The sequence below is a fragment of the Trachypithecus francoisi genome, unplaced genomic scaffold (assembly GCF_009764315.1).
Source record: "Trachypithecus francoisi isolate TF-2019V2 unplaced genomic scaffold, Tfra_2.0 Lachesis_group8, whole genome shotgun sequence".
NCBI classification, from domain to species: Eukaryota; Metazoa; Chordata; class Mammalia; order Primates; family Cercopithecidae; genus Trachypithecus; species Trachypithecus francoisi.
Window position 1 is genome coordinate 78,619,880 of NW_022681473.1, and position 22,264 is coordinate 78,642,143.

General features: G+C 36.5%; 1 protein-coding gene and 1 long non-coding RNA gene across 2 annotated transcripts in view; one reads left to right on the forward strand and one right to left on the reverse strand.

Moving 5' to 3' along the window:
* Nucleotides 1-2,703, forward strand: part of LOC117080118 — a 388,222-nt gene extending 385,519 nt beyond the window's left edge. Inside the window, exon 5 of the long non-coding RNA XR_004435722.1 lies at nucleotides 723-2,703. This is a non-coding gene — a long non-coding RNA (uncharacterized LOC117080118). The remainder of the gene's footprint in view (nucleotides 1-722) is intronic.
* The window catches only part of GRM5 (glutamate metabotropic receptor 5), a 364,513-nt gene that overhangs the window by 304,125 nt on the left and 38,124 nt on the right, over nucleotides 1-22,264 (reverse strand). The window lies entirely within an intron of this gene.

A 22,264-nucleotide genomic window follows, 5' to 3' on the forward strand; every position in this document is an offset into this window, starting at 1 on the left:
AAGCAGGGATAAGTTGGGAAAGTAAAGAAGAGAGACTTTTTTTTTTTTTTTTTTTTTTTTTTGTAGAGACAGAGTCTTGCTCTGTCACCCTGGCTAAGGTGTAGTGGTGTGATCACAGCTCAGTGCCACTTCAACCTGCTGGGCTCACATGGTCCTCCTGTCTCAGCCTCCTGAGTAGCTGGGATTACAGGCACACATCACTATGCCTGGCTAATTTTATATATAGACAAGGATCTCTTTACATTTCTCAGGCTGGTCTGGAACTCCTGACCTAAAGCAATCTTCCTGCCTCAGCCTTTAGCCTCCCAAAATGCTGGGATTGAAGGTGAGAGATAATTAATATAATGGTTTGGAATCCTCAATACATCTGGAACATACCTGTTCTTAAGCATTCCCGTCTCCGCTATTCTACTTTAGGGGAAAAGCATCTCTCACCTGGACTAGTGCAATAACTTCCTGAATGGTCTACCTGCCTCTAATCTTACCTCATATTCAAGCCACTATTTGCACTAAATTAAAATGTTTCTAATAATATGAGTTATTTCACTTTCCTGTGTAACACCATTTTGTGGACACTTTTTCTTCTTGTCAATCTGAATTATTTACAATGGCTTAAAATTCCCTGGCAGATCTGTAAGAGTGTAGTCAGCCTGGAAAATTGGGTTACAGTAAGACCACAGACTTTGAATTAATTCTGTTTTTTTTTTTTAATATTCTGTTAGACATTTAGAGGATGAATCAAGGTGGACACACTAGAGGCAAGGTGATCAGCTAGAAATCTATTCCAGTTGACATGTTAAGAACATAAAGTAAGGTGAGTCCATGGGCATGGATATGAGGAGCATCATGGAGGTAAGTTTAATGGAATTTGAAAATAAAGTATATGTGTTTGATATTAAATAGCTTCAAACCTGGGCAATGAAGAAGATGATGATGAACGAGCATTAAGGTGAAGCATCATATCCTATTACTGGAGGGTCATTATGCTTACTTTGTCTGCTTGGATAAAGAATTAGGCCAAATAGTACATTTCATAATAAATCTTCCTCCTAGATGGGTTACATGTAGCATCCAATGTTCTTCATGAGACCAGTTAGTGGGAAAAAACAAACAAACAAACAAAAAAACAAAAAAACAAACAAAAAAACTAACATAGCTATGGCTGTAAAGCCCAAAGATCTCTGATGTGGTGTGATAACCATCCCTCATGATCTATTACATAAGAAAGAATTTCCACTGTGTGCCTCCAATGAAAGACCAAAATGCAGGAAGTAGACCTTACAGAAATTTCAGATAAGAACAAACAAGAGTATTTTCACAATCAGAGCTAGAACATGTGGGAAAATGGTAGAATTCCCCTTATATGAAAATGAGACTATATTGAGGACTGAGATCTCCATATTTAGAAATTCTACAAATATTAGGGCATATGGAACTGAAAGGGTTTTTAATTAACAAGAGAGAAAGCTGTATCCCAAAGAGGGGCAGGCAACTTGGCCAAAGTTATCCAGCTGGTTGCAGATTCTGATCCAGTTTCAGATTTGCAGCCCAATGAACTCCATGCTACATAATGGTGGCTACCCAAGGCCAAGGAGCAGTGTTGTGACAACCTCAAGGATATCATAAAAGGAAAGACTTGAAGTGGACTGTGCAGTTGGAAGAAAAGAGAAAATAAGTTGACCATGAACAAAGATAGTCTACTAGGATGGATCATATACTAGGGAAGGGCAAATATAATAGTGAAAGGATTGCTTTCCATGTGAAGATATCTGTGAAGCCATTAGAAATAACTAATTACCGTTAATAAGAACAATAATAATATCTACAATATTGAACAGATTTTTTAAACACAAGCTTCTGTGATGAGTGTTCAACATATCATGACAACCCTATCAATGAGATATTATTAGCACTCTCCATTTTACAAATGCATAAATGAAGGCTTAAAGAGACTGTGTAATTTTCCAAAAATCATTTCTCTATTGAGCAGCTGAACTGTGTCCCGGAATTCAGCCTATGTTCATAACCATTTTGCTCTATTGCCAATGTGGGCATCACAGTGGGTCCCTTAGCCTGAGAAAACAACGGGTTTAATAGTCGCATATGTCCCTATTGTGTAGGAGAGTCCTGGAGAGACATTTTAGAAGCTTTCTTGGTAAAAAAGAAAAACAATTAGCGAATCCTCTGGATTGTTACTTTTTTAATGAAACGCATTAGTAATTTGAAATGGACTACAATGAATTACTCAGAGAAAATGGGCTCAACTAATTGGTCCAGAAAAGTCTTCTGAAGGATATAATTAAATTGCCTAGTGTACTATTACTGCTAGCATAAACACTATTACTGATCTTCAGGACCACTTGCATTTCCGACCTAATTAAAAATAAGTAGTGGAGAGACAAGATCCATGGACACAATGTGTTTCAAGGAAATCAGTCATGTGGTTGGCTAATGAAAACAAAGCAAGGTCAGTATTTGAATTGTTTCCAGCAACTTGGTTTCTGTTATATTTTTGTTACTATGAATCATCAACTTCAAATAACCATTGAACACTTTTTTAATAGAAAAGTTACTATCTTAATTAATATTATACTTCTGGGTCCTAGTATGCTATTTGGAATAAAAGTTGCTTAATAATGTATGCTGAATAAGTGAATTAAATTTTTATAAGAAGTACCTTTTCTTTTAAATTTTACAGAAGACATAATTTAAAATATACATATGACACTCCCCACATGACTTAGTGAAGATTGGATCAGAACATAATATATGACTTCAATTCTGTATGGTTACTTCTATGAAAATTTATGATGATAAAAAAGCCAGGAACAAATGGTAAGGAATGCAACTAATTTTTAAGTGCCATGATTTTTTCATAACTGATTTTCATTAAGCGTGGGAGGTCACATCTGCCAAGGGTCCTATATTATATATGTCTTATAAATAGGCTAAAATGATTTGAACTTGATAAACTGATAAAAATGCTCTTGAGATCTTAGGATCTTTACATAATTCTTCTTTGTCACAAGTTGACTTTTGTGAAGATCATGAAACAATATTGCTCTCTAGGGAAGATGTGGAAAGAAACAGGTGCCTGTATTTCTTTTTGTGATTACCTAGATGAAAGTATACACACACACACGTGTGTGTGTATAAAAGCATAGTTTTATTATACTCTTAGAACCTGGATAATTTCTTAGTACAGAGTGGACAAACAGGAAAGGCTTGCTGTTGAATTAATGTATACCAAATTAGTTTCTGAGACTGTGCCAACATGGATGCCATCTCTGCAAAATTTAGGTGTTCAACATGAGAAGACTGATTTTTTTACTTGTTTTTTGTTTTTGTTTTTTTTTTAGAGATGGAGTGTTACTCTGTCACCCAGGCTGGAGTGCAGTGGCACAATCTCGACTCACTGCAATCTCTGCCTCCTGGGTTCAAGTGATTCTCCTGCCTCAGCCTCCCAAGTAACTGGGTTTACAGGCATGCACCACCACGCCTGGCTAATTTTTGTACTTTTAGTAGAGACGGGATTTCACCATGTTGGTCAGGCTGCTCTTGAACTCCTGACCTCCTGATCAGCCTGCCTTGGCCTCCCAAAGTTCTGGGATTATACGCGTAAGCCACCGCACCTGGCCCAAGATTGTTTTTGTTTTGTTTTGTTTTGTTTTTTGAGATGGAGTCTTGCTCTGTCCTCAGGTTGGAGTGCAGTCGCACGATTTCGGCTCACTGCAAGCTCCGCCTCCCGGGCTCATGCCATTCACCTGCCTCAGCCTCTCGAGTAGCTGGGACTGCAGGTGCCCACCACCACACTTGGCTAATTTTTTGTATTTTTAGTAGAGACGGGGATTCACTATCTTAGCCAGGATGGTCTCGATCTCCTTTCCTGACCTCATGATCTGCCCATCTCGGCCTACCAAAGTGCTGGGATTACAGGCATGAGCCACCTCACCTGGCCAAGATTGGATTTTTAATTATAAACTCAGTTAAAAAAAATCCTGAGAAAATGCCAGGTATAATAAGCGTATCTTAAATGACCTAAGCAATAGCACAAATAATCTTACCATTAAATTGTTCTAATTTGCTTAAGATGATACTAAGACACTGTAAGCAGCAGAAACTAGAATTTAGTAAGTCCAGCAAAACTGATTTTAAAATACTAATAATCTCTTCTTCCTTTTGCTTTTTAAGATAGGTTCTAAATTTGTTGGATTCTCTTACCTGTCACAATATAGGATCCTATTTTGGTATAAGATACTTAAGATGGGTTTCTGATTATTTCTATATAGATTTTGAAAATATGATTTACTGCATTCCTTTGAACAGTTTCACGAATTGCTGTTGTTAAAAAAAAAAAAAAAAAAGCATATGGATCTTGATCTCTTCCTCTCTCTTGCCTCACCTCCCTTTATATTTAGTTGGGGAGCTAAGAATAAACATAGAAAATAATAACCCTTAATATGTCATGACTATCATGGCACATGGTAAAATACCATGCTGGTTTTTTCTTCCATGCATATTATAATGTTTCCTTTATCCCATTCTTCTCTCTCATTGACTGGAACCTCATGCTCTCCTGTCTGCTCTTTCTCCTGTCTCTGAGCAAATAGCAAACTCCTCTTTGTTCCTTAAGTCCCAGGTCAAGTATCAGTTTCTGATAGAAATTATATTTCTGAGACTACATATTCCCCTTCTACCTAAATCAGTGTCTAGTGATATTTAGCTCTGATTTCAATCTACCTAATCATTGAATATGACAATATCGTTCAATTTTTTTTCTGCTATCCTCTCCATTTGTCTGAAAAATACCTTGAGGGTAGGCACTAGGTCCAATTAATCTTTCATCTGTCAGTCCCAAAACTTTTATTAAATATTCACTACGTGTAAAGCACTGTATTTGGTGCTGGAAATTCTTGACCTTAAGTTCAGTATATTACACAGAAAACACTTTTGTAGAATGAATAAATGGGACCTTACAGTACATCAAGGCAATTGTCCAAGGCTTATTTTAAGCAAAGGTCTTAAATGAAAAGCTGGTGAATGTGGGGCAGTGATCAAGGCAGGACAATGAACAACCATCTTCATCTCACATCATTAAGTTTAAAAGTTATGTCTTTTCCCCAGGTTTAACAACATTGGTGTGGAAAATAAAGAGGAAATAAATATATATGTTTTTGGAAAGCCTGTGGTGTTGTAAAAAGTTATTTACCACGGGCATAGTTGTCGTTTTGCGGATACTAGTGTTTGAGAGAAAGCTGGGATTGAAATTCCTGACACTGAGTCAAAGTCATGAGTGTTTCTCTACTCTTCATTACCTAATGAAAACACCAAAAAACTGTGCAAAAGTGAAACCTATTTTATATGACAAACCAGGGAAGACTCAAAAGAAGTAAAACATGCAACCTTGGCACCTGTTCTAAGATAGCTCTAGATGTATATTACATTAAAAAGGTATAAAGTAAAAATAAGAGCTTCTGTTTTCATAAAATAAATCTCTGTTTAGTATCCAATGTTAGTAAAGATGTGAAAAACAGAAACTCCTTGCCCTTTTAAACAGAAATTTTATAATAAACATAAAGAGTTCTAAAAAGTACATGGCCTTTAACTTAAAAACTATATGGCACTTTTAGAAATTGCTCTTAAAAGCTACTAAGAAAGTGTTCACATATTTTTATATGAGAATTTTCATTGAATTGCTGCTTATAATTATGAAAATTAGATTTGAATTTTCTAAATAACTTATGGCAGAACCTTAAAAAAGATTAAACACATTAAAAATGAGGATTCAAAGCTAACCATTTAACATAGCAATTTATCAACTATATTTAAGTTAGGGACCACAAAATAGTACATATAGTATTAATATCATTTTTTGTATCTATATATGTATACTTCAAGAGAATTATGCACATTACTATACAAGTGGTACATTTTTATATAGATATATGAGTGTATGGAAATTTTTGAAGCATATGAACAAATTATGTTTTATTTTCAATGCAGTGGAGTTATGGATAATATGGAAAAGTAGACAATGAAATTGAATAATACAAAGAAGTAGAAACTCATAAAGATATCCCAAAGTTAAAATAACACACTCATCATCTTTAATGGAAACTAGATATGCTTTCAGCCTAAGTTTAAATATGGATATATACGGTCCCCAATCTCGAGTTTCCCTGGAGCAACATTAGCTATGTTGTGTATCCATGGTCACAGCAGTTCTACCATAATAGAAGTCAGAATATTTCTCCTTTTTCTTATCCTTCACCTACAGAAATGAAAATGGCATTCATAGTTTAGAAAGTTCTCAGCTCAAACTAAATACTGGATAATGCAGTAAAACACATATCAATAATCCCAATTGAAACAGTCTGGGCTTTGATCCCGGACTTCCTGGCAAACAACAGACTCTGTGGGCCAATAGGCAATGGAAATGAGAAACAACCTCCCAGTGAAAAGAGAAACCAACATCATGAATGAGGTCCTAACTTGAAAGAAAATCTAAGAAGCAATTTCGGAAACAGCCCCACAGGGAGTTTATGCACATCTGTGAGAAAAGTAAAAAATAAATAAATAAATAAACAAACAAACAAAACTGGGGGCTGGCGGGCAATTTACCTATCATTTAGCTTGATTATTTTATTTCACAGATAAAGAAATTGAGGCTTAAAAGGGGGGCAAATTGCCAAAGTTGCTCTAAAAATTAGTTCTATAAAGTCAAATCTCCTGATTCCTAGCCTAGTATAGTTCTTATCTAGGACTCTCAAGCCAAAACACTACTGTTTTTGTGGGCTATGTAATTTTCTCAACAAAGGGAAATTATCATAGCAATACCTTTTCTGACAATCACAGGCAGAATTGTGTAATTCTTTCATGGTTCTACAGTAATTTTTTAAAAAACCTACTAGATTACTTGCAAAACAATATCAAAATTTTTGCCTATCTATTTCCAGTAGTAAATTTTGTGTTCCTGAAGGACAAGAATCATATTGTGTTTACCTTAAATCCTTAGTGCCAATTGCATTGCACAAAATATAGCAGGTACTCAGCAAATATTTCATAAATGAATGAATGATTGTTTTATTCTGTTCATTAGATTCACTAGGAAGAGAGGCACTCTCAATGGACTGGCCAAGGGACATTACGATATGATGGAAACAGCAAATTCTGATAGTTGAGACCTGGATTTAAGTCCCTCCTCTATCAGTTCCTACTGGCAATGACAACACATTCAATTGCCCTGATCAACACATTCCTTATTCATAAGTTGGGAGAAATCATACCAACTAGGCTACTTTCCAGTGTGGCAATGAGGATCAATTGTGATAAATGTAACAGCAATTTTATTAATAGCAAATTATTACATGAATAGAAGAAATATGTGTGGGGCTTTTAAACAGGGTCTAGCTTTTCGGGGCATACCATTCAAATACAATGCCCGCTATAGTAAAATAATATATATATGATTGTTTCTACTGATATATGCTATATGCTTCAGATATGTTTTTAAAGAAATCCAAAGTCATTAGCTATATTGTACTGGGATAATGACAGCCCAGAGGCATACCATTAAATCTTTGACTTTTAAGTGATACATCCACAGATTTGGGGATTCCATAAATTGTAGAGATTTTAAATTCCAAAATTTTCTCCTAAAATGTATAAATAATTGCTGGTGGGGAAAAAGAAAACTACATTGCCATGTAGATACTGAGATCCAAAGGATTTGTTCCTATATGTCTCCAGACGTGAGATTTTTATCTGTGTCTCACTGAAGCTATAAATTACTATTAAGTTGGTGCAAAAGTATTGCAGTTTTGCCATTAAAAGTAATGTAATTACTTTTTGAGAGACATTCTCAAAAGTAATTTGCACCAGCCTAGCATGGTTCATGCTTCTGGGATCCTTCTAGTATAGGAGACATTGTAAATGTCAAATTCCATATTGCCAGCAGTCTGCTAGAACTGCACAGAACAATTTAGCTATTTGAGACAAATATATCTACTTGTAAATAATCATCCATGCAAGTATTATTGGCATCAAATTAAGGAACAACTGAATCTTAACAAAACCCACAAACATAAATTGTAAGAGGACAATGGGGGAGACATAGGTGAGAGTGAGGCATAGGTGAGAAACCCACATGATAGAATATTTGATTTCTTTTACAGAGATAGTAAGTATAGTGAAATGATAGGCACATTTGCTTCAAAGGCACACATTTCTCCATTTAAGTTTGAATTTCACTTCTAATCTTGCTATTTACTAGTTATACATTATCAAATTTTATAACCTCTATGAGGAGAAAAGCTTATATAGGCCTTGGTGTCAGGAGTCAGAGAATTTAGTATGCTGAACAGAGGTTAACCCTTTTCTGGTTACATCCATGTGGATGATGCAATAAGGGTCACAAGTATTCCTAAGCTGCCAGAAACACCTTCTCTGCACCAAGCAGAAACAAGCGTGGGGAGGGAGATGTGGAGAAATGCTTTGGGATATCTCTCTTAAATTTCAGGAAGTAGAATATATTCTACTTTTTCCTGGGTTTCTTTGATTTTATGCTTGCTTTCAAGTCTTGCAGTGACAGTGATAAGAGTTCATTGGTCAACATTTAAGAGTAGGGACATAAAGACAAAGAACTAAGAAAAACACTTCTTCTGGTGTAGGCTTTAAGACTCCATGAGATCCAACTCAGCTCACAAAAATCAGAAGTTCTACATAGCAAAGACATAGAATGAACCTAAGTATCCATCGACAGATAATTGAATAAAGAAAATGTATATATACAATTTATAGTGTATACATAGTATTCTGCCATTAAAAGAATAAAATCATGTCTTTTGCAGAAACATGAATGAAACTTGAGGTCATTATCATAAATGAAATAACTCAGAAACAAAGTCAAATACTGTAGGTTCTCACTTAAAAGTGGGAGCTAAGTGACATGTACACATGGACATACAGTGGGACATAATAGACATTGGAGATTCAGAAGCATAGCGGGGTGGGAGGGGATGAGGTATGAGAAATTATTTAATGGGTATAACGTACCTTATTAGGTGACAGTTACACTAAAAGCCCAGACTTCACTACACAATATATTCATGTAAAAAAAATGCACTTATATTTTTAAATTTATATAAATTAAAAAACTAAAAAAAGAGAAGTCTTATGCCAAAAGCTTGATTGTAATAAATTCAGTGATTTTTGTACAGACTATTTCCTGTAAATTCATGTGTTGGAGGGATTGTTGCAACCCTAGTAGGCAGTTTGTTAAAATAGCTGGAGCCAGAGTTTCTCCTGTATCAACTTTCACATGCATCAACTCATGAGTGTTGATATTTCTCTGTATACTTATTTTATCTTAATTAATTAATTAATTAATTAATTAATTTTGAGACACTCTGTTGCCAGGCTGGAGTGCAGTGGCATAATCCCAGCTCACTGCAACCTCCGCCTCCTGGGTTCAAGTGATTCTTCTGCCTCAGCTTCCTGAATAACTGGGATTACAGGCACATGCCACCACGCCTGGCTAATTTTTGTATTATTAGTAGAGATGGGGTTTCACCATGTTGGCCAGGATGGTCTCGATCTCTTGACCTTGTGATCCACATGCCTTGGCCTCCCAAAGTGCTGGGATTACAGGTGTGAGCCACCATGCCCGACCTGTATACTTACTAAAAACAGAAAATACTGATTCTTAATATGTTAAATGTTGGTTTCCAAAAAAAAAAAAAAAAAAATAGAGCAGTTTAACCATCTTCATAGCTTTACTAATACAAAGCAAAAAGAAATTTCAACGTAAATGGAACAGTATTGATTTATGAATCTTCACTGTTCTAATCAAACATCCTTTTAAAAATTCTAAAGACTTAGAGAGTATGTCTTATGGTTCATGTTTTGTCTTCTCCTTCCTCTTGTTCTCAGTGATTAGCACATAATATATACTTAATAATGTTTTCTCAGTAAGGGAACCCATCAATCTCATGAATAAATATATCTCTCTGACTTTTTTCCCCTAATTGGCAATTATCTGAACTTTTGGGTGTAGGATCTTCCCTTTATTTTCTTCCTTGACACTGACATATTACATTTCTGATCAGGGCTTCTATTTTTATAACTAACTTTGACTCACCACTCTGCCCCAGACCTCTAGGGTCAGACTCTTCCAGAGACAGCTGTCAAGTACTGCCAACAACACTGGAAAGGGAAGATAATAATTCAAATCCCAATTCTGCATCTACTAGTTGCATGGCACTGAACGATTTACTTCATCCCTTTGGACATTAGTTTTCTCATCTGCACAATGTAAAGAAAAAACTCTGTGGTTCTTAACTAGAAGTGCTCACCAAAATCATCTATGGACCTCTATTAAGCATACACAAGCCAAGATTCATCCACAGAGATTCTGATTCAGTAGGTCCACAGGGAGGAGGAGAGCATGAAAATGTCTGTTTTTCTAAAATGATCCATAAATTTTGCAGTCTGTAGTTTCAGAAATTCCAGGAATTCTCAATCATTTATTTAGCAAGAATTTATTAAACATATGGTGTGTCCTTTTTATTTTAAATCCTCTAGAAGAAATACACTAGATGTTTCAACATCGACTTAATTCATTTTAATTATTCCATTAATAGTCAATTTTAATGGTTAATTTAATTATTAACAAATGAATTCTAATTCCTTCGGTTTCTGCCTGTAGTTAATCAAGTTCTAGAGCCAAGGAAGTAATATAGAATATTTTAGGCAGTTGATCTCAACTGTGAAAATAACTAGCTTTCAGGAATTGACTAGTGTTAGAGAGGATAGCTCTGTGGCTGACAATACTGAGGTTACTTTACATGGGGCTAGATTTATACCTAATTATGGATTAGATCAAGCTAATCCCTGGTGTTTTCTATTCCCTTCAACACCCTCATCCTGGGAATTGTGTGGGCATACAGTATTTTAGGGTATCTTTTTGGTGTCCTGTGAAACTTTCCCTATCTTTTTATACTTGTATTCTTTCAATGTGTTAAGGTTCTGTTATACTAATTGGTCCCCAGATAGTATTGTTACCTCTCCACATCTTCATTTCTTTACCTCCAAACTATAAAATATTGCTTAAATTTTAAAAGAGAGCTTCAAGACAATGATTATCTTCTTTCAAGACTTGATTCAAACATTGCTTCTTCTGTGAAGTCTTCCCTATAACCTACCCAGGCAAAACAAGGTTTTACTTTCCCTAGGCTGTATTTGCATTTTATATTATGTTTTACAAATTATCTGTTGACATGGATTTCTCACTGGACTCTACATCTCCTGATGGTAAAGGCACTGCCTTTTTACCTCTATATCTGCTTTGTCTACCATAAACCTTGACATAGACAGTATTAAAAAATGATTATTGAACAAATGAATGGATGGAAAATGTCAGAATTTCAGAAAATGTTTAAAAGCTGTCTTAAACCTTCAGGCAACCTTAAAAAGGGGATCTTTGGAATTCTCTCAGATGAAGCATATTACGGAATTTGTACCCTACCTACAAACCTACACTAGAATCAACTCTGTCCCTAGCCTGTAATGTCCATTCAATAAAATCTTGTCACTTTATTTTATTTTAGAAAGCTTATCCTATCTACAATGAGAAGGTTATTTTAAAATCTGAAGAGAAAAGAAAAAGTGGGCATGCCCAAGATGGCCGAATAGGAACAGCTCCAGCCTCCAACTCCCAGCGCGAGTGACGCAGAAGACAGGTGATTTCTGCATTTTCAACTGAGATATCGGGTTCATCTCACTGGGGAGTGCGGGACAATCGGTGCTGGTCAGCTGGTGCAGCCTGACCAGCGAGGGCTGAAGCAGGGTGAGGCATCGCCTCACCTGGGAAGCTCAAGGGGAAAGGGAATCCCTTTTCCTAACCAAGGGAAACTGAGACACACAACACCTGGAAAATCGGGTAACTCCCACCCTAAGACCCTTGCACTTTACTGAGGGTCTTAGCAAATGGCACGCCAGGAGATTATATCCCACACCTGGCCCGGAGGGTCACACGCCCACAGAGCCTCCCTCATTGCTAGCACAGCAGTGTGATATCTAACTGCAAGGCAGCAGCGAGGATGGGGGAGGGGTGTCGCCATTGCTGAGGCTTAAATGGGTAAGCAAAGCCTCCTGGAAGCTCGAACTGGGGGGAGCCCACTGCAGCTCTAGGAGGCCAGCCTGACTCTGTAGACTCCTCCTCTGGGGACAGGGCATAGCTAAACAAAAAGCAGCAGAAACCTTAGCAGAGGTAAATGCCCCTGTCTGACAGCATTGAAGAGAGCAGTGGATCTCCCAGCATGCAGGTTGAGATCTGAGAACGGACAGACTGCCTGCTCAAGTGGGTCCCTGACCCCTGAGTAGCCTAACTGTGAGACATACCCCACTAGGTGCAGACTGACACCTCACAACTCACACAGTGAGGTACACTACTGAGATGAAGCTTCCAGAGCAAAAATCAGAGAGCAAAACTCGCTGTTCAGCAATACTCTATCTTTTGCAGCCTCCGCTGCTGATACACAGGTAAATAGGGTCTGGAGTGGACCTCAAGCAAACTCTAACAGACCTATAGCTGAGGGTCCTGACTGTTAGAAGGAAAACTAACAGAAAGGACATCCACACCAAAACCCCATCAGTACGACACCATCATCAAAGACCAAAGGCAGATAAAACTACAAAGATGGGGAAAAAGCAGTGCAGAAAAGCTGGAAATTCAAAAAATCAGAGCACATCTCCCCCTCCAAAGGAACGCAGCTCATCACCAGCAACGGATCAAAGCTGAATGGAGAATGACTTTGACCAGCTGAAAGAAGAAGGCTTTAGTCTATCAAACTTCTCAGAGCTAAAGGGCAAAGAAATTAAAACCTTGAAAAAAGAATGGATGGATAACTAGAATAATCAATGCAGAAAAGACCTTAAAAGAACTGACAGAGATGAAAACCATAACACAAGAAATACATGACAAATGCATAAGCTTCAGTAACCTACTTGATCAACTGGAAGAAAGAGTATCAGCGATTGAAGATCAAATGAATGAAATGAAGCGAGAAGAGAAGTGTGGAGAAAAAAGAGTAAAAGGAAATGAACAAAGCCTCCAAAAAGTATGAGATTCTGTGAAAAGACGAAATCTACGTCTGATTGGTGTGCCTGAAAGTGATGGTGAAAATGGAACCAAGTTGGAAAACACTCTACAGTATATCATCCAGGAGAACTTCCCCAACCGAGTAAGGCAGGCCAACATCAAAATTCACGAAATACAGAGAATGCCATAAAGATACTCCTCAAGAAGAGCAACTCCAAGACACATAATTGTCAGATTCACCAACGCTGAAATGAAGGAAAAAATCTTAAGGGCAGCCAGAGAGAAAGGTCGGGTTACACACAAAGGGAAGCCCATTAGACTAACAGCGCATCTCTCAGCAGAAACTCTCCAAGCCAGAAGAGGGTGGGGGCCAATATTCAACATTCTTAAAGAAACAAATTTTCAACCCAGAATTTCATATCCAGCCAAACTAAGTTTCATAACTGAAGGAGAAATAAAATCCTTTACAGACAAGCAAATGCTTAGAGATTTTGTCACCACCAGGCCTGCCCTACAAGAGATCCTGAAGGAAGCACTAAACATGGAAAGGAACAACAGGTACCAGCCATTGCAAAAACATGTCAAAATGTAAAGTCCATTGATGCTAGGAAGAAACTGCATCAACTAGCGAGCAAAATAACCAGCTAATATCATAATGACAGGATCAAGTTCACACATAACAATATTAACCTTAAATGTAAATGGACTAAATGATCCAATTAAAAGACACAGACTGGCAAACTGGATAAAGAGTCAAGACCCATCAGTCTTCTGTATTCAGGAGACCCATCTCACCTGCAGAGACACACATAGGCTCAAAATAAATGGATGGAGGAAGATCTACCAGGCAAATGGAAAAAAAAAAAAAAAAAGCAGGGGTTGCAGTCCTAGTCTCTGATAAAACAGACTTTAAACCATCAAAGATCAAAAGAGACAAGGAAGGTCACTACATAATGGTAAAGGGATCAATTCTTCAGGAACAGCTAACTATCCTAAATATATATGCACCCAATAGAGGAGCACCTAGATTCATAAAGCAAGTCCTTAGAGACTTACAAAGAGACTTAGACTCCCATACAATAATAATGGGAGATTTCAACACCCCACTGTCAACATTAGACAGATCAACAGGACAGAAAGTTAACAAGGATATCCAGGAATTGAACTCAACTCTGCACCAAGCAGACCAAATAGACATCTACAGAACTCTCCACCCCAAATCAACAGAATATACATTCTTCTCAGCACCACATCACACTTATTCCAAAACTGACCACATAGTTGGAAGTAAAGCACTCCTATGTCAAGGTAAAACAACAGAAATTATAACAAACTGTCTCTCAGACCACAGTGCGATTAAACTAGAACTCAGGACTAAGAAACTCAATCAAAACCGCTCAACTACATGGAAACTGAACAACATGCTCCTGAATGACTACTGGGTACATAATGAAATGAAGGCAGGAATAAAGATGTTCTTTGAAACCAATGAGAACAAAGATACAACATACCAGAATCTCTGGGACACATTTAAAGCAGTGTGTACAGGGAAATTTATAGCACTAGATGCCCACAAGAGAAAGCAGGAAAGATCTAAAATTGACACCCTAACATCACAATTAAAAGAACTAGAGAAGCAAGAGCAAACACATTCAAAAGCTAGCAGAAGGCAAGAAATAACTAAGATCAGAGCAGAACTCAAGGAGATAGAGACACAAAAAACCCTCCAAAAAATCAATGAATCCAGGATCTGGTTTTTTGAAAAGATCAACAAAATTGACAGACCGCTAGCAAGACTAATAAAGAAGAAAAGAGAGAAGAATCAAATAGACTCAATAAAAAATGATGAAGGGGATATCACCACCGACCCCACAGAAATACAAACTACCATCAGAGAATACTATCAACACTCTATTCAAATAAACTAGAAAACCTAGAAGAAATGGATAATTTCCTGGATACTTACACTCTCCCAAGACTAAATGAGGAAGAAGTTGAATCCCTGAATAGACCAATAGCAGGCTCTGAAATTGAGGCAACAATTAATAGCCTACCAACCAAAAAAAGTCCAGGACCAGATGGATTCACAGATGAATTCTACCAGAGGTCCAAGGAGGAGTTGGTACCATTCCTCCTGAAACTATTCCAATCAATAGAAAAAGAGGGAATCCTCCCTAACTCATTTTACGAGGACAACATCATCCTGATACTGAAGCCTGACAGATATAACAAAAAAAGAGAATTTTAGACCAATATCCGTGTGAACATCGATGCAAAAATCCTCAATAAAATACTGACAAACCAAATCCAGCAGCACATCAAAAAGCTTATCCACCATGATCATGTTGGCTTCATCCCTGGGATGCAAGGCTGGTTCAACATACACAAATCAATAAATGTAATCCAGCATGTAAACAGAACCAAATACAAGAACCACATGATTATCTCAATAGATGCAGAAAAGGCCTTCGACAAAATTCAACAGCCCTTCATGCTAAAAACGCTCAATAAATTCGGTATTGATGGAACGTATCTCAAAATAATAAGTTATTTATGACAAACTCACAGCCAATATCATACTGAATGGGAAAAAACTGGAAGCATTCCCTTTGAAAACTGGCACAAGACAGGGATGCCCTCTCTCACCACTCCTATTCAACATAGTGTTGGAAGTTCTGGCTAGGGCAATCAGGCAGGAGAAAGAAATAAAGGATATTCAGTTAGGAAAAGATGAAGTCAAATTGTTCCTGTTTGCAGATGACATGATTGTATATTTAGAAAACCCCATTGTCTCAGCCCAAAATCTCCTTAAGCTGATAAGAAACTTAAGCAAAGTCTCAGGATACAAAATCAATGTGTAAAAATCACAAGCATTCTTATACACCAGTAACAGACAAACAGAGAGCCAAATTATGAATGAACTCCCATTCACAATAGCTTCAAAGAGAATAAAATACATAGGAATCCAATTTACAAGGGATGTAAAGGACCTCTTCAAGGAGAACTACAAACCACTGCTCAGTGAAATAAAAGAGGACACAAACAACTGGAAGAACATTCCCCACTCATGGATAGGAAGAATCAATATTGTGAAAATGGCCATACTGCCCAAGGTAATTTATAGATTTAATGCCATCCCCATTAAGCCACCAACGAGTTTCTTCACTGAATTGGAAAAAAACTGCTTTAAAGTTCACATGAAACCAAAAAAGACCCCGCATTGCCAAGACAATCCTAAGCCAAAAGAACAAAGCTGGAAGCATCATGCTACCTGACTTCAAAATATACTACATGGCTACAGTAACCAAAACAGCATGGCACTGGTACCAAAACAGAGATATAGACCAATACAACAGAACAGAGCCCTCAAAAATAATACCTCACATCTACAGCCATCTGATCTTTGACAAACCTGACAAAAACAAGAAATGGGGAAAAGATTCCCTATTTAATAAATGGTGCTGGGAAAATTGGCTGGCCATAAGTAGAAAGCTGAAACTGGATCCTTTCCTTACTCCTTATACGAAAATTAATTCAAGATGGATTAGAGACTTAAATGTTAGATCTAAAACCATAAAAACCCTAGAAGAAAACCTAGGTAATACCATTCAGAACACAGGCATGGGCAAAGACTTCATGTCTAAAACACCAAAAGCAATGGCAACAAAAGCCAAAATTGACAAATGGGATCTAATTAAACTAAAGAGCTTCTGCACAGCAAAAGAAACTACCATCAGAGTGAACAGGCAACCTACAGAACGGGAGAAAATTTTGCGATCTACTCATCTGACAAAGGGTTAATATCCAGAACCTATGAAGAACTCAATCGAATTTACAAGAAAAAAAACAAACAACCCCACCAAAAAGTGGGCAAAGGAGATGAACAGACATTTCTCAAAAGAAGACATTTATACAGCCAACAGACACATGAAAAAATGCTCATCATCTCTCACCATCAGAGAAATGCAAATCAAAACCACAATGAGATACCATCTCACACCAGTTAGAATAGCAATCATTAAAAAATCAGGAAATAACAGGTGCTAGAGAGGATGTGGAGAAATAGGGACACTTCTACACTGTTGGTGGGACTGTAAACTAGTTCAACCATTGTGGAAAACAGTGTGGCGATTCCTCAAGGATCTGGAACTAGAAATACCATTTGACCCAGCCATCTCATTACTGGGGATATACTCAAATGATTATAAGTCATGCTGCTATAAAGACACAAGGACACGTATATTTATTGGGGTACTATTCGCAATAGCAAAGACTTGGAATCAACCCAAAGGTCCATCAATGACAGACTGGATTAAGAAAATGTGGCACATATACACCATGGAATACTATGCAGCCATAAAAAAGGATGAGTCTGTGTCCTTTGTAGGGACATAGATGCAGCTGGAAACCATCATTCTCAGCAAACTATCGCAAGAACAGAAAACCATATATTGCATGTTCTCACTCATAGGTGGGAATTGAACAATGAGATCACTTGGACACAGGAAGGGGAGCATCACAAACCCGGTCCTATTGTGGGGAGGTGGGAGGGGGAAGGGATAGCATTAGGAGATACACCTAATGTAAATGATGAGTTAATGGGTGCAGCACACCAACATGGCACATGTATACCTATGTAACAAACCTGCACGTTGTGCACATGTACCCTAGAACTTAAATAAAAAAAAAAAAAAAAAGGGAAAGAAAGAAAGAAAAGAAAAAGTGAAACTGATTAGGAGAATTTTGCTCAAATGGGAAACAATTAAGATTGAAACTAGGCTGGTGTCGGTGGGTGAATAAGTAAAGAACCACTTGGTAAGCACTCACTGCTGGGCCCTGTGAGTCGAGCAATTGATGATATGCCATCTTTTTGAGAATCCTTCGAGTGACAAGTTATCACTGGTCATCAGTCTGTTAAGCAAGTCTGTCACCAAAAGAGAGATCTGATATTCAAATTGCATTTAGTGTTTCAGAAAACAGAGTGCAGGCAGGAGACTTTCTTCATATAAACTTCTATTTTTTAGGCATCTGAAATTAATGAATTGCAAAATTCAAATAACTTGTTTTATACAATTTGAATAAAAATGTGCTAAGAGAAATTGAGTTATACCTACTAGTCAATTAGCAAGCTGCTTCTCACTTGCCATGTAGTTTTTATAACACTTTAGAACATTTATTTCTCAGTATTACCATTTATAGAATAATTTTAATCCCAAAATAGGCATACTGGACATTTTTTAGCATATGCTTTGATAGAATATTCATTTATAAATTTCTAGATACTGGTTAATCTATAATAGGGTGTTTACTGATTACACTGCATAATATCTACTATTTAATAATTGTGTATATGATGGCATATATATATTACATACTGGCAATTATTTATAGAAGAGATATTTTACATAGTGTATGTGTGTGTGTGTGTGTGTATATATATATATATATATGGAATGCACAGACATGTGTATTTAAGCCTTGTTACTTCATATCTCATATTTGAATTTTCCATGAGAATATAAGTTTTGAAATGACTTTATTTCCTAATCTCTAACTATAATAGCATGATATAAGAAAATCTGGCTGTCCTTAGATACTGTATATATGTACTTTACAGTCATAGAATTTTAGTTGCAGCACACGGGGTATGTATTTACCATGTAAACTATATTTAAAATAATGTACAGATGGTCAAAGAAATAAATAGAAAGAATATCACAACTATGTGTTTGCATTTAGATTATTGTTTTTAATGTTTCCACTATACAGGAACAGATAAGCAGAGAATGGCATGGATCTTTATTGTCAAATAGCATTGATTTGTGAAAAACCACTTTTGTGAAGTGAAAAAGTCAATTTACATAGACTTTATTAAGAGGCGAGAATTTCTCAAAACCACATTTTAACATAGTGACCATAACATATAACATTTCTCTCTCAGTGTCATTATGTTACATTGGAATCCAAAATATTATTGCAAGAAAGATAATAAAAATGACATCAAAATTACAGCTTCTCTTTTTCAATCTCTTAGTCTTCTTAGATGAACTCCTGGCTTGGCAGAAATCTCTGAATTCTGCTCATTCCATATTCATGAATAATAATCATGTACCGTGAAATATGATCACTGAACATGAATTAATTGTGCTTCCCAGGATATATTTTTATTTTTCACATTTCACAAAGATTTATGAGAGATAGTTGTTGCCATTTACTGGCATCCATGTTCCACTAATCAACATTCTTGTATATCCATGGGGAAGAATGGCCATAGAGTAACAATTCACTTCCTTCATCTTTTAATAATGTGTGTTTCTGTGTAGAGAATGTTAATTAGTTTAACCTTAGACTCTTTAAAAACATTTATTTTTTAATTCACAAGTTACTGAGAAAAAAACAAGAGCAACTGATTCAAATTAAGAACAAAGCATTATCTCATATATTTCTTATAATGGATGAATTAATTGAAAAATAGTCTCATCGTGGAGATAGGAGAATATCCAGCTGGAGGAGAGGTGGTGATAAGTCACTGTATTTTCTTATGTTTCATCAGACTTCCTTCCCCTCTAAGGGGCAAGTTAGAGGCTTATTCTAATAAGCTCACAACTGTATCCAGTTTAGTCAAGTTTAAGCTCTCAGCTTCATCATGTATTGGCTTTTCAGTCGTAAGCAAGTCAATTAGGATGGTGGCAGAGGAGTCCAGAGGTTATATAGATTCACTTGGTCATTTGTTTCCTTTGGTCAGCCAGGCACTTTGCTTTATTTAGTTCATCTCATTTAATCTTTGTAAAGATTATTATTTTTACTGTTCATCAAGTAGGCATGATTAACTTTATTATATTCTAGAAAATGGAAGCCCAGTGATATTAAACAACCAAGTTAATAACTGGTACTTGGGGAATTTGGGGGAAGAAATAAAATGATATATGTACTTTGAAAACAAGGCAGCATCAAAGACATGTAAGATATGACATCATATAAGGACACTTAATCAAGGTGAACTGAGACCAGGTATCATGAAGTTAATATGTCAAAAAAAAAAAAGTTGAGGAGATTCCTCAGTGATAGGGTTGCCAGATTTAGCAAACAAAAATATCAAATATATCTTAAATTTGAATTTTAGAAAATCAGTTAACTTAGCATAATATCCCATGCAATCTTAGGGACAGCTGATACTAAACAAATGTGTTTCTTAAAACTGGTATTTGAATTTAAATGTGTGTCTTGTATTTTATCCGACTGCCCTACTCAGAGACTTTCCTTTATAAGAAATAAAAGCTAGAGAGGCCTCTACTACTGAGGACAGAAACTTGGAAAGCTGTTACAGTAGGACTTCTGTGCTTTGATTACACATCTAATATGATGACTTTCATTTTTGGAGATTAGGTCCCAAGTATGAGAAAGATTGAAGTGTAAAATTGTTTGGAAAAACTGCAGCCTAGATTAGCAAGTTTGAGTTAATGGAAGGGTGCTATGTATGGCAGTAACATTGAGATCCATAAAATCCAGTAATAATTAGGTTTGGATAGCTGAGTAAAGCTTTGATTAGAAAAACTTGGGCTGGCTCTTGAAAGATGTGTATTTGAAGAGGAATAAAAGAGGATTAATCTCTGGTGGCATTAGCAAAAATAAAACACAGGAATGAGTCTTTTTCAAATATCAATTCTGTACAAACATCTGTAGCTACATAAATATCACATGAAGAAACAGCTGAGAAAAAGTAAATGCTCATAAATAAGATTAACAAGGTATGGTTGGGCCCAGCAAGGCAGGGATTAAATTAGGAAGACAGTAGATACTGAAGACCAGTCAGGGAGCTATTAGAGTAAGCATCCTGCAGAAGGCATCAACAGACAGAATAAATCCTGCTGGTTGCTCCAACAAACATGCAGCATAGGAGGAAGGGAAACAACTTCTACTGAGAAGTTGTATTTGTGTCAGTCATTGATATTTTATCATATTAAATGTTCAAAGTTAAATTAATTGTGAAGTATGAATATATATGTCAGTATGAAGATAACCAATGCAAACCAGGATCATTGAATTAAAAAAAGAGTTTTGTTTAATCTATTTATTGCCATCTATGTGCAAAGAGGAAGTCAATGTTGCCAGATAATCTCCTTGTGCTCAAAGAGTTCAAAAAATTATGTCACTATTTAAGAGAAACATAACCGGAATTAGGAAATCTGGTTGTGCTATTAACAAGTTAACAGAGTTTATTCATCTGTAAAATGGGAACAAGACCATCTTAGGGAAAAAGAATAAAGATTCTATTAGATAAGGTTTGGGCAAAGATTATCTCAGCTCTAATATTCAAGGTTCCCTTCTACGGAAAAGCCATTATTCTGAGACTTTTTTTTTTTTTTTTCCTATTCTCAAGACGCTATGCCTTAACAACAATGGGGGTGGATCACTTAGAAGGACAACAATTCAAGTATTCAAATATGTGTTTCCAGCAGGACAGAGATTAAACTGGTGCCTTTGAGGACAAATAACAGAAGATTGTTTTGGAAAACATTCTGAACACATTTTGAAAGACTTTGTGACAGATTGGAGAAAAGAGCTATAGAGCATTAAAAATGGGATATGAAATCTAAAAACCAAGGAAAGAAGGACTTTGGGAATCTGAACCAGGAAACAGAAACTCAGTTTGAATATTTTATAACAAAGACCTTTTGTAGAATCCACAGTATTCTGTACTATTCTGTGCTGTAGAAAAATTATGATCCTGGGTCCTTTTAGACACAGAACAAAATATTCCAGCAGGTCTCTCTTAGAATTAGAGAAGAACATTTTTTTGGGGGGGAGGGGGGGATCTGATATCAGCCTTAGAGCGTTTTGCAGATTGGGCCCACTCTGTAGAATGAATTCTCAAAATTAGAGAGAACTGTCTTTATGATTGAATACCTATAGGACAAATTATATGTATGACAAGATGGGAAGTAATGATATAAAATTATGTATTGTTGTACGTATTAAGTGAGATATCTTATATAAAGCATACCACAGGCACACAGTATATGGTGATTTCCTTCCTTCTCCAATCATACCCTACCCTTCCAGGTCCAATGCTTGTCCCCTTCCAGGGTTACCTTGTGCCAATTTACCCGTAGCCCAGTGGTACAAATTTACAGCACCTATCAGGGATAACAGCCAGAAATGACA